The sequence below is a fragment of the Phocoena sinus genome, chromosome 1 (assembly GCF_008692025.1).
Source record: "Phocoena sinus isolate mPhoSin1 chromosome 1, mPhoSin1.pri, whole genome shotgun sequence".
Lineage (NCBI taxonomy): Eukaryota > Metazoa > Chordata > Mammalia > Artiodactyla > Phocoenidae > Phocoena > Phocoena sinus.
In genome coordinates, this window is record NC_045763.1 from 183,437,378 (window position 1) to 183,448,372 (window position 10,995).

General features: G+C 40.5%; 1 non-coding gene across 1 annotated transcript; it reads right to left on the bottom strand.

The window, feature by feature from the left end:
- Positions 1-223: 223 nt before the first annotated feature.
- On the bottom strand, positions 224-330 carry LOC116745681. Its single transcript, XR_004347519.1, has one exon. It is a non-coding gene; the product is annotated as a U6 spliceosomal RNA (small nuclear RNA).
- Between the last annotated feature and the right edge of the window lie 10,665 nt (positions 331-10,995).

The following is a 10,995-nucleotide window of genomic DNA, read 5'->3' on the forward strand; positions in this document are numbered from 1 at the left end:
ATCTTATATATAGTAGTGCGTATATGTTGATCCCTAACTCCCAATTTATCCCTCCCTCCTTTTTCCCCCCTGGTAACCATAAGTTTGTTTTCTGCATCTGTGACTCTATTTCTGTTTTGTAGATAAGTTCATTTGTACCATTTTTTTAGATTCCACATATAAGCGATGACATATGATTTGTCTTCCTCTGTCTGACCTACTTCACTCAGTACAACAATCTCTAAAAAATATGGAACACTTCACGTATTTGCATGTCATCCTTGCACAGGGGCCATGCTAATCTTCTCTGTATCGTTCCAATTTTAGTATATGTGCTGCTGAAGAAAGCACCACAATGCAGATATACTTAACACTACTGCATCCTTAGAAGCAGTTGGGATGGTAAATTTCATGTTATGTGCTTTTTACCACCATTAAACATTTAAACTTTTATTAAAAAAAAAAAAAACTTGGGACACCCTCAAGGAGTCAATCTCTTTAGTATTGCATGCTGCCCACAGAATCGAGGTGACATTGCCTGGTGCTTTCGTCACCCACAGCCGCCCCGCCCCCCCACCAGGACGCCTGAGCCTTTATAACAAGGAATCAGGAAGCTCTGGCTTCTCAAAAGAACTCTCTGGATTCCCCTTAGGCTTAAACATTTTCCCCTATTTTTCCACTGGTCACCGTGATCAGACCGTACCAGCTCTCATCCTGGTCTCTGTGGGGAATATGGACTATGGGAGATATGGAAAATATAAAATATGGAAACTACTTGTCAAAATTCACTAATCAGCAAAGATATGGTTCCCTCTAAGCAGTGCTGTAAAATTTATCAGTGCTCACAGATACATCACAAACTTTGGGACCTATACACAGCTTTGTTAACGGTATCAGAACTGGCAGGCATGAGCCTACACGGGAAAGGACGCGGGCAAAAGGAGATGTGGAAGGAAGGAAGACAAGGGGAAGGAAGGAGAGAGATCATAAGAGGAACTGGGGTAGCAGGGCAGCAAGTCAAGGTTGAATTTCCTTTTTCTCAGAGGTATAAGTTTGCTCACTCTCCGGTACATGCTAAAATCAACGGGCACTTCATAAAAAGGAACAAAATAGTGACATTTGCAGAGATGTGGATGGACCTAGAGACTGTCATACAGAGTGAAGTAAGTCAGACAGAGAAAAGCAAATGTCATATAATATTGCCTATATGTGGAATCTAGAAAAATGGTACAGATGAACTTATTTGTAAAGCAGAAATAGAATCACAGATGTAGAAAACAAAAGTATGGACACCAAGGGGCGAAGGGAGGGTGGGATGAATTGGGAGATTGGGATTAACATATACACACTACTATGTATTAAATAGATTAATGAGAACCTGCTGTATAGCACAGGGAACTCTACTCAGTGCTCTGTGGTGACCTAAATGGGAAGGAAATCTAAAAAAGAGGTGATATATGTATACGTATGATTGATTCACTTAGCTGTACAGCAAGAAACTAACACATTGTAAAGCAACTATACTCCAATAAAAATTAATAAAGTAAATAAATTTTTTAAATTAAAAAAATAAAATCAATGGGCACTTTCAAAAATGAAAAGGTCCAAAGTGGACCCTTTTCTCACTGAACCTGTATCTTCCTGACCTAATGTCCTGGCTCCTTCAGCAGCTGCCAATGGCAAAGAGCCCCAGACTGGGCACCTTAAACAACAGATGCTTATTTTCTCACAGTTCTCGAGGCTGGAAGTCCATGATCAAGGTGTAAGCAGCTTTGGTTTCTCCTGAGGTCTCTCTCCTTGGCTTTAGGCAGCTGCCTTCTCTCTGTGTCCTCACATGGTAGCCCACCCATCTGCATGTTGTCTGTGCCCTAATCTCTCCTTCTTATAAGGGCACCAATCGTTTTGGATTAGGGCCCAAACATATGACCTCGTTTTTCCTTATTTACCTCTTTAAAGGGCTTGTCTCCAAACACAGTCACATTCTGAGGTGCTGGGAATTAAGACTTCAACATATGACTTTGGAGGGACACAGTTCAGCCCACACCTGCCTCATCAGAGTTACTGAAGGGGCCCAGGGCAGCATTACAGGTCAGCCTGTAGCACCTGTCAGAGCCTTCCCAGTAAGTCTACTTATGGATGAACTTTTTTCTTCTTCTGGACCTATTCTGCAAGCCAAAGAAAAGAAAAGAAAAAAACTAAATTAAATTAAATCAGAAATAATGTAATAGCTAGATGTAAGTGAATTTACTATTTTGACTATTTTCTATTTTCCCTATTTTGAGCTATAATATATGGACCTGGATTCTTCCCTAGAATTTTACTCTTTTGACACTTTCTCCTCCAGACCTAAAGGGGTTGTACTGATGTATTTAATGACACTGCATCTTGGGATGCGAACTATTTAAAGGAGAGGAAAAGAGAGGGAAAGGAAGTGTGAAATATTCACATAACATCTTTGTTCCATTTGAGTAATCAGGCAAAACAGAGAAAAATAGTGCTATTGTGTTACTGTAATAAGCATTCTTAAAATTAGAACAAAAAAAGTTTTCTCCTTAAATAACTAAAGTATTTCTGCTGCAATTGTAACTTGCAATTTTACTTGGGGCGGTAGTACGGCAGGGGGTGGCGTCAGGAGTTGCAAAAGTTCCAAGAGGCTTGAAGCTTCTGCCCTCGGGAAGCCCACCTGTGGTCTCCTGAATTGCTTTATCTTCCCTCCATCTCACACTGTAACATATCCTGTTCTATGTTAGGTGTTCTCTCTCATACCATAAAAAGAGTGAGAAGTTTCAGAGTCAAACAGACCCCTTCCTGAATCTCAGCTCCACCGCTAGGTAGCTCTGTCACCTTCGTTAAGCTTCCTAGTCCTTCAAATTCTCAGTTTCTTCACCTGCAAAATATGACTAATAAAAAAAAAATTAAGACTTCCTGAAAACAGAGAGTCCTTACCTTACTCTTCTTTAAAAAGTTTACTTTAAATGTACCTTTCCAAAGCCCCCAAGGCTTTTGTTCAATAATCCTCCTTCAGTTATTCAAGAGTCAACCAACCCATTTATAGACGGTTTGAAATTTGTAGCTTCTTCCACCTGCTTTGCTGTTACTGACCCACTGGCCTGAGTCACCATCAGGTGCACAGTTAGAGCAAAGGAAATTAATCAACAATTACATTCAAAGCCGGGGAATCCTGAGAACAGGAGACAAACTATCATGCATGTTTCAAAGACACTATCTTCCCTAGAACCCATTACTATTCTTTACAAAACTTCCAAAAATATTTTTCTTCTTCACCTTCTCAGACCCCACCTTCTCTTCTTACATCAACCGCACCGTGCAAAAGTCTGCCTGTTGGTTCCTGTCTCAAAGTGGATTCCTCTTTTATTATACCTTTTGTCCATTTGAAATATCTTGCTTGTGACACAATATGTTATCATAAATGTCATCAAGAAAGCATCTCCAATGTAAGAATATTACCACATAATGAAAAGATAAATACACAAAAAGAACTGACTTGAGCCATCCATAAAAGCTCCTCTTTTCTCTCTGGGCCATTTAAACATTTTTATTTTCACTTTGTATTTACATAGTTGTCAAGTGCACCCAAGAGGAGCTCTCCAGGTTGAACCTGGAGGATCTAGGAAGCTGTTAGTCTCTACTCTCACTACAGGTGGAGAAGCCAGGTCCACATAAACCAACGAGCCACCACACAGCCACATGACTCAGGACCCTATTCACCAGCATCACTTAAAGACGGCCCACACAGGATGTAAGATAAAGAGCACGTTTTAAAGGGGCCATGATCTTCATCCAAAGGTAAGACCAGATCTCTTTGAAATGGAGGTTCATAGCAGACGGTGTAGGTAGTGGGCAGAAAAGACCCCCACCATCTCAGAATGCTGCCTTCTTCTCTCCACCCCTGCTTTGGCTCCTTCCCAGGCATTGGTTTCTCCTTCAAAGAAAACTGACTTTTCACTGAAGTTGAAATAATCAGGTGTTGTACACCTTATTGTCCAAGTAACATATGCCTACTTACTCGCCAAGGAAACTCTTGCCAATATTTTACAATAACTATAAATGGATTATAACCTTTAAAAACTGTGAGTCACTATATTGTACACCTGTAACATATAATATTGTACATCAACTATACTTCGATAAAAAAAATAGATATCTGAAAAGATAATGGCTTTGGCTTAGGATAAAAAAGAGTCTTAATGTAGGCACTTTGTGTTCATCTCTAAAAAAGATGTTATTGTCCATATCTCCTGTATCAGTGGAGAAAGAAGTCCTTCCACACAGAAGCAAGTTTGTCTGAAACTTGCTCGGAGCTGGTGAGTGATGATGCGGAGGCTCCCCTGAGCTGTAGCTCTTCCGTCTCACCATGGGGAGACATTCAATATAAGGGCTGAGTTATCAAACCAAATGATTTCTTTAAAAGTGAGCTCAGGGCAGCACCATCAACGTGGTGCCACAGTAGCAGTCCAAGACTACACACCTGTGAGTGATGCGGTCACCATGGGAACCGTTTGGGGCTAGAAAGAGTCTGAGTCATCACCCCAAGTCCATATCTGAAAAGGCGTTGACCTTGGATAAGTCAGTCACTTGGAGACCAAGCCTCTCCTCTAAAATGTAAAATCATGGAAGTTGCCCTCTAGCTGACACTGATGTTTTAAGTGAAGCACAGTGACCTTTGGGAAAATAAGTTAGACTCTAGGGAAGAAAGGAGCTGTGTAAATCCAGGGTTCTAACACAACTAACCAGTGTATATTGATGTTGTTACACAAAGGCTAGGTGATCACGTCCCTGGCACCATACAGGATACTTTATGGAAAGTATTCCACAGATTCCTTCAAACTCACAACAAGTTGAAATGACCTGAAAGTGTCTCAACAGAGACTTAGAGAGGCATAGATTAAACTGCAATACTTAGAAAGAATCACAAATTCCAGATGCCTCGCAGGAATTGTACTCTAAATTCTCCATCAAACAGGGAATCTCCAAACTGAGAGGGAAACAGAAAGGGAATTCAGTATAAATATGATTATTTTGTAGCTCTTGTGATGCCCCTAAGTTGGCACACTGATGTATTTAAGACATGTGAGGCACAGTCCTGGACCTTCTGGGGGTTTGAGGGGGCTCTTAGAACTATTACATCACTCACATTTGATCCAATATGGCACGGAGAGAACTGACCATCCACATGGTTCTTTGGGATATACTGTGAATGAAATAGTAAAACACAATCTGGCCTAGTGCACAGTTTGGCAATCTTTCAGCAGAGAGGGCTGCTAAGCTGTTGACTACTGGCACTGAGAAATAGAGGGGTTGTGAGTGGGGAAAGCAGCGGGCCCTTGGAAGGTCCCCCTGTTCAGAAATCCCTTCCTAATTCAAGTTTCATTTGCAATAAACGTTCTCCATTTTTTTTTTTTTTCTTTTGGCCTAGCCACTCAGCATGTGGGATCTTAGTTCCCCAACCAGGGATGGAACAGGCGCCCCCTGCATTGGAAGCGTGGAGTCTTAACCACTGGACCGCCACTGAAGTTCCATTTTGCTTTTAAAATACAAAGATTCCTTGAGAAGTAGTTCCTTCGATCAGCTCAATTTCTGGCTCGGTATAGGTGGGTCTCAAACTGAGAGGAGTTTTGCTCAGGGACCGGTGGGGTGAGGGGAGAAGGATCGTTTGGAACATGAGCCACTTTGGAGGCAGCGAAACCTGAAGGGCTGTGAAGCATCAGGCACCGTGAACAGCCAAGGGCTTCGAGAAGAGGGGGACCAGTCAGGGGAAGGGGATGTCGAGCCCCGGGGGACGTACAGTACCAACCCGGCAGGATGTTCCAGTACAGCTGGCCTGGAGCCACTGAGAATCCTTCCCTGTGAGTCCAGGGTCCCCCGTGTGGAGGGATGTTGACTCCTGTCAAAACGAACCCCTCACAGCTCTTGTGTCTGCCTGACCCTAGGCCTCTGCCAGGTAGGATGGTTCAGATTTGCTTTCACCTGTCTGACTGGGGTACTTGAAGAACAAACGATTGAATTAGAGACACAGACGTAGACAACAAACGTATGGACACAAAGGGGGGAAAGCGGGGGGCGGGGTGGTGGTGGTGGGATGAATTGGGAGATTGGGATTGACATGTATACACTAATATGCATAAAATAGATAACTAAGAAGAACTTCCGTATAAAAAATCAATTAATTTAAAAAAATAATTTCTGAACAACGCTAGAAATTTAAAATGATAAGCGAAAATCCCATAGGTGACTATGTTCTTGTAACCTCTTCTGTCAAATAAAAGTAAGCTGCTTTTGCGTACATTTTTAAGAAATAAGAGTCTTGGGACTTCCCTGGCGGTCAATGGTTACGACTCCAAGCTTCCACTGCAGGGGGTGTGGGTTTGATCCCTGGTCGGGGAGCTAAGATCCCACATGCTTCGCCGCAAAAAACTAAAACATAAAACAGAGGCAATATTGTAACAAATTCAAGAAAGACTTTAAAAAATGGTCCACATCACAAAAATCTTTAAAAAGAAAAAAGAAGAGTCTTAATGCCTAGAAATTCAGTGTTATTGGGAAAGTCACGTCGTCCTCTGCAGAATAAGATGCAAAATGATCTTAGTAGAGATCTAGACCCTTTTTTGGAGGTTTAAGGATAGGGGAGCAGTAGAATAGATTACTCCCAACCAGGCAGACTCCTAGGATAATATGCATTATCCCATAATCTTTTGGGAAGAGACAGAAAGCTCACCTTTTTTGAAGTATATGAATAAACAGAAGGAAATAAAACAGCAAGCCTTCATAAAACCCATTTCTTTTTAATCTCACAGACAAATATTTAATTATTTGTATAAAAAATAAAAATTTTGCAAGGAAGAAAAAAGATATGCACTATCTCATGTAATCTCCACAGCAGCCTCTGACATTGCTATTAGCACATCCATTTTTTTCTTTAAATGAGAATAGCATTTTAATCAACCAGTGGCTATTTAAGCCACCTCAATTTCAATTTACCAGCATAAAGTAATACACCTGATCTACACAAAAGCAACACAAAGTAAAATCTTATTAATTTCAATGCATTAATACAACAGGATAGTTATTTACTTATATTTTGCAGGAGTGTAGTTACTGTATCTTCAGATATATCTTCCCATCCTTGTGAAACACTTATTTTTGAATGTGTGCTTTCTTCTTTATTTTTTTATTAATTTTTATTGGAGGGACTTCCCTGGTGGCGCAGTGGTTAAAATCCTCCCGCCAATGCAGGGGACACAGGTTTGAGCCCTGGTCCGGGAAGATCCCACGTGCCTCGGAGCAACTAAGCCCGAGTGCCACAACTACTGAGCCTGCACGCCAAAACTACTGAAGCCCACGTAACTAGAGTCCATGCACCGCAATGAAGAGTAACCCCTGCTCACCGCAACTAGAGAAAGCCCACACAGCAATGAAGACCCAACTCAGCCAAAAATAAAAATTAAAAAAGTAAAAATTTTATTGGAGTATATGTATACGTGTGGCTGATTCACTTCACTGCACAGCAGAAACTAACCCAACATTGTAAAGTAATCCATTTTTTTTATAGATCCAGAAACTGAAGCCTAAAGAATACCCGCACCAGGTACCACAGCCAGTAAATGCTGAAGCCAGAATTCAAATCCAGACAGTGTGAGACAAAAGCTCACACGCTTAACCAGGGTTTGGCAAACTTTTCCCATAAGGGGCTTGATAGTAAGTATTTTCAGCGCTGCAGGACAGTCTGTCTCACAACTATTCGAGTCTTTCATGGCAGTGAGAAGGCAGCCACAGACAATACATAAACAAATAGGCATGGTCGTGTCAATAAAGTTTTATTCACAAAAGGAGGCAGACAGAGGACTAGATTTGGTCCATGTGACTCTGGAGTGCCTGACTTTAACCACTATTATATGATGCTGCCTCTTAGTATATTTAATTTTATTCTGAAAAGCTTAAATTATTCGTTGTTTCTGTATCTTAGTTGCTACGTGGCACACACTGACCTCCTTGTTCGTTATTCTGTGAAGTAGCCCAAGATACACTGGAAATGCATGGGTCCCTTTTATAAAAGCTTGGTTTTTAGCAACTGCTGCCATTTGAAGTGTCTGTTGGGAAATCCCATAACCTACCTTCCTGAAAGAGAAGCACAGAGGCTATATTTTATACGTGAGCAGTCCTCCAGGACGCTTGATAAGCAAGAAAACACTCTGTTAGCTCAAAAGCCTGCCCCCCCATAGGGCATCCAGCTTGGTCGTTAGGGTGCTTGTTTCCAAAGATCAAGCGACAGTGTAATACAGCCTGATGATCCAGGACAGATGTGGGGATAAAGTCTAAGCTGAAAATATTACTGGGGGGCTTAAACTAAGATCAGAGGCGTTTCCACCAGGCATGTGGTTAAGTTGGAGTTTGGAAAATGTGCTCTGTCTCGGACGATTTCCACGTCCCACTGAACTCCCCACCCCACCTTTGACACTTACAGTTGCAGCGGGACGAGGTCAGATTTACAAGTGGTGTTGACCTCGTTGTCAAGGGAAGTAAAGTCAATTTGGTTGCTCTCTCCTCCCTTTAACCTGACAGAAGGGAAAGGGCTTCTGCCAAAAATCATGAAGCTGACCCCCGTGTGCTCCAGCAATTTGGCACTGTGTATTTATATCTCTAGTCTACACTACCTCTTCTTTGAAGATGGCTGCATTCGTTTTGTTTGGGCGCTGCATATATGTCCTGGAGAAACTAGGCATTAACAATAAGTTGTTCACACTGACAAACTAGCAAAGACGTTGACCAATCTACTTCCCAAGGTATTAATTCCTAAATCATGATATTAGTATTTAAGCATTGCAGCTAGGTTTGCAGTTTTCTTTTTCATATTCTCTCTCTCTCTCTCTCTCTCTCTCTCTCTCTCTCTCTCTCTCTCTCTCTCATTCACTACCTGGTTACCTTGTTTCTATAGCTACTAATAGCAGAGCTACCTTCAGAACTATAATGGAGTTTGCCTCTTTCATTCTTGTTTTAAAGAAAATAGAAAATTGAGTCCTTTAAAACTTAGTGAATTCCTGCTTTTTAATTGCCCTGCTTCTGATGGAAAATCTACTTTACCATACCTCATTTTATATCATTTGAAATGGGGTTGCCATCTTATACGCATTTAGATGATGGGACAGATAAAGTTATCTTTTCTTGAACTGAATTCTGGAAAATAAACAATTATCCTCATTTCCAACAGGAAGTGGTAGATAATAAAATCCACCTGTATTTGCACAAATCTTTTAGATATCACTCTGAATTAAGAGAAAATCTGTTATATTCACTTGGGCAATTTCAAATTTCAATTAAATGTTCTTTTTTCAAAAGTGCCACACTGTGTACTACAAATAAAAACGGCCCTGTTTTTGCCTGGAAGGCAGAAAATAGTCCAGCAAATTTATGGGAAAGCAAATTCTTTTCTATCGATCAATCCCTAGAGGGGCATTAACTCCTCTTAAGGGAGCTTATTGCAGAAGACGGCGTAAGTGACATGCACAAAAGACAGGCTAAGGATGCTGAGAAGTGGAGGAGAAAATGGAAGACTTTAACATTACATCCTGGTCGTACCAAGGTCCATTGACCCTGTGTTCATTCCAGGTAATTAATTTACAACACGTTAAAACCTCGATGTGAAGAAGGCTGTTATGCGTCGAACGTGTAGGAATAAAAAGTGTTATTGATTTAGGATTTCTATTGTATCACGTGCTGACAGAAAAAACCTCCTCCACCGAGTTACGGCTCAACGATGGAACAAAGCTTTGCTGAAGGACGAAACTGCCCAAGAAGTGCACTCTGGAACACACTCAGCTGGAGCAACACAGCCTGCAAGGGATTCTGTGGGGTGAATTAGGAAGCATCATTAGAACCAACCCGTGCGCCTAACACTGATAAATAAGCACTCCAGAAATCAAATTTGGGGACGTGATAATGATCTTCTTTACAGTAAAGGTCTAAAATAGCCCCCCCCCCCGCCCTCTGCCAAAGCCAACCATTAATATTTATTAAATAAAATATGAGTATACCATTAATTTTAAACACCTGACATAAATCGACGCTCTCTTCCTTTTGAAGTGTAGAAATTATAAGGGTGAGGCCACACAAGCTTGAAGCCATGATGATTTGAAGAGACTAAAAGAACTAGTTCTAATTTTAAAAATTAAGTGGCTTCATTAGCTAGTAGAACAGGCATATTGGGGGAAAAAAATAGACGATGACTATTTGGGGTCTTCTTTTGTGTTTCCATACAAATTTAAAAATTTTTGTTCTAGTTATGTGAAAAATGCCATTGGTAATGTGATAGGGATTGCATTGAATCTGTAGACTAGCTTGGGCAGTATGGTCATTTTAACAACACTGATTCTTCCAATCCAAGAACACAGTATATCTTTCCAGCTGTTTGTGTTGTCTTTAATTTCTTTCATCAGTGTCTTATAGTTTTTGGAGTACAGGTCTTTTGCCTCCTTTAGGTAGGTTTATTCCTAGGTATTTTATCCTTTTTGAATCGATGGTAAGTGGAAGTGTTTCCTTAATTTCTATTTATGATATTTTATTGTCAGTGTATAGAAATGCAACAGATTTCTGTATGCTAATTTTGTATGCTGCAACTTTACCAAATTCATTGATGAGCTCTAGTAGTTTTCTGGTAGCATCCTTAGGATTTTTTACGTAGAGTAAATCTACTACACTTCAATTAAAAAAATACCAATGAGTAAAATTATTTGTCAACTCCTCGGTGACCAAGGACAAGTCACTGAGCATCTCTGAAGCCACAACAGTTGCATCTAATAAAGCAAAAACAACATGCACTCTATTTGACTCATAGGGCTAATGACAGGAATAAATGAGATAATACATATGAATGTGATTGAAAATAGTATTCAATCCTATTTAAATGTGCTACTGAAATTATTTTATTTGAAAATTGATTTTTAAAGGAAATAAAATGACAAGGACTTTTTTTTTTAAGGTGAAACGTTCTACATATGGCTT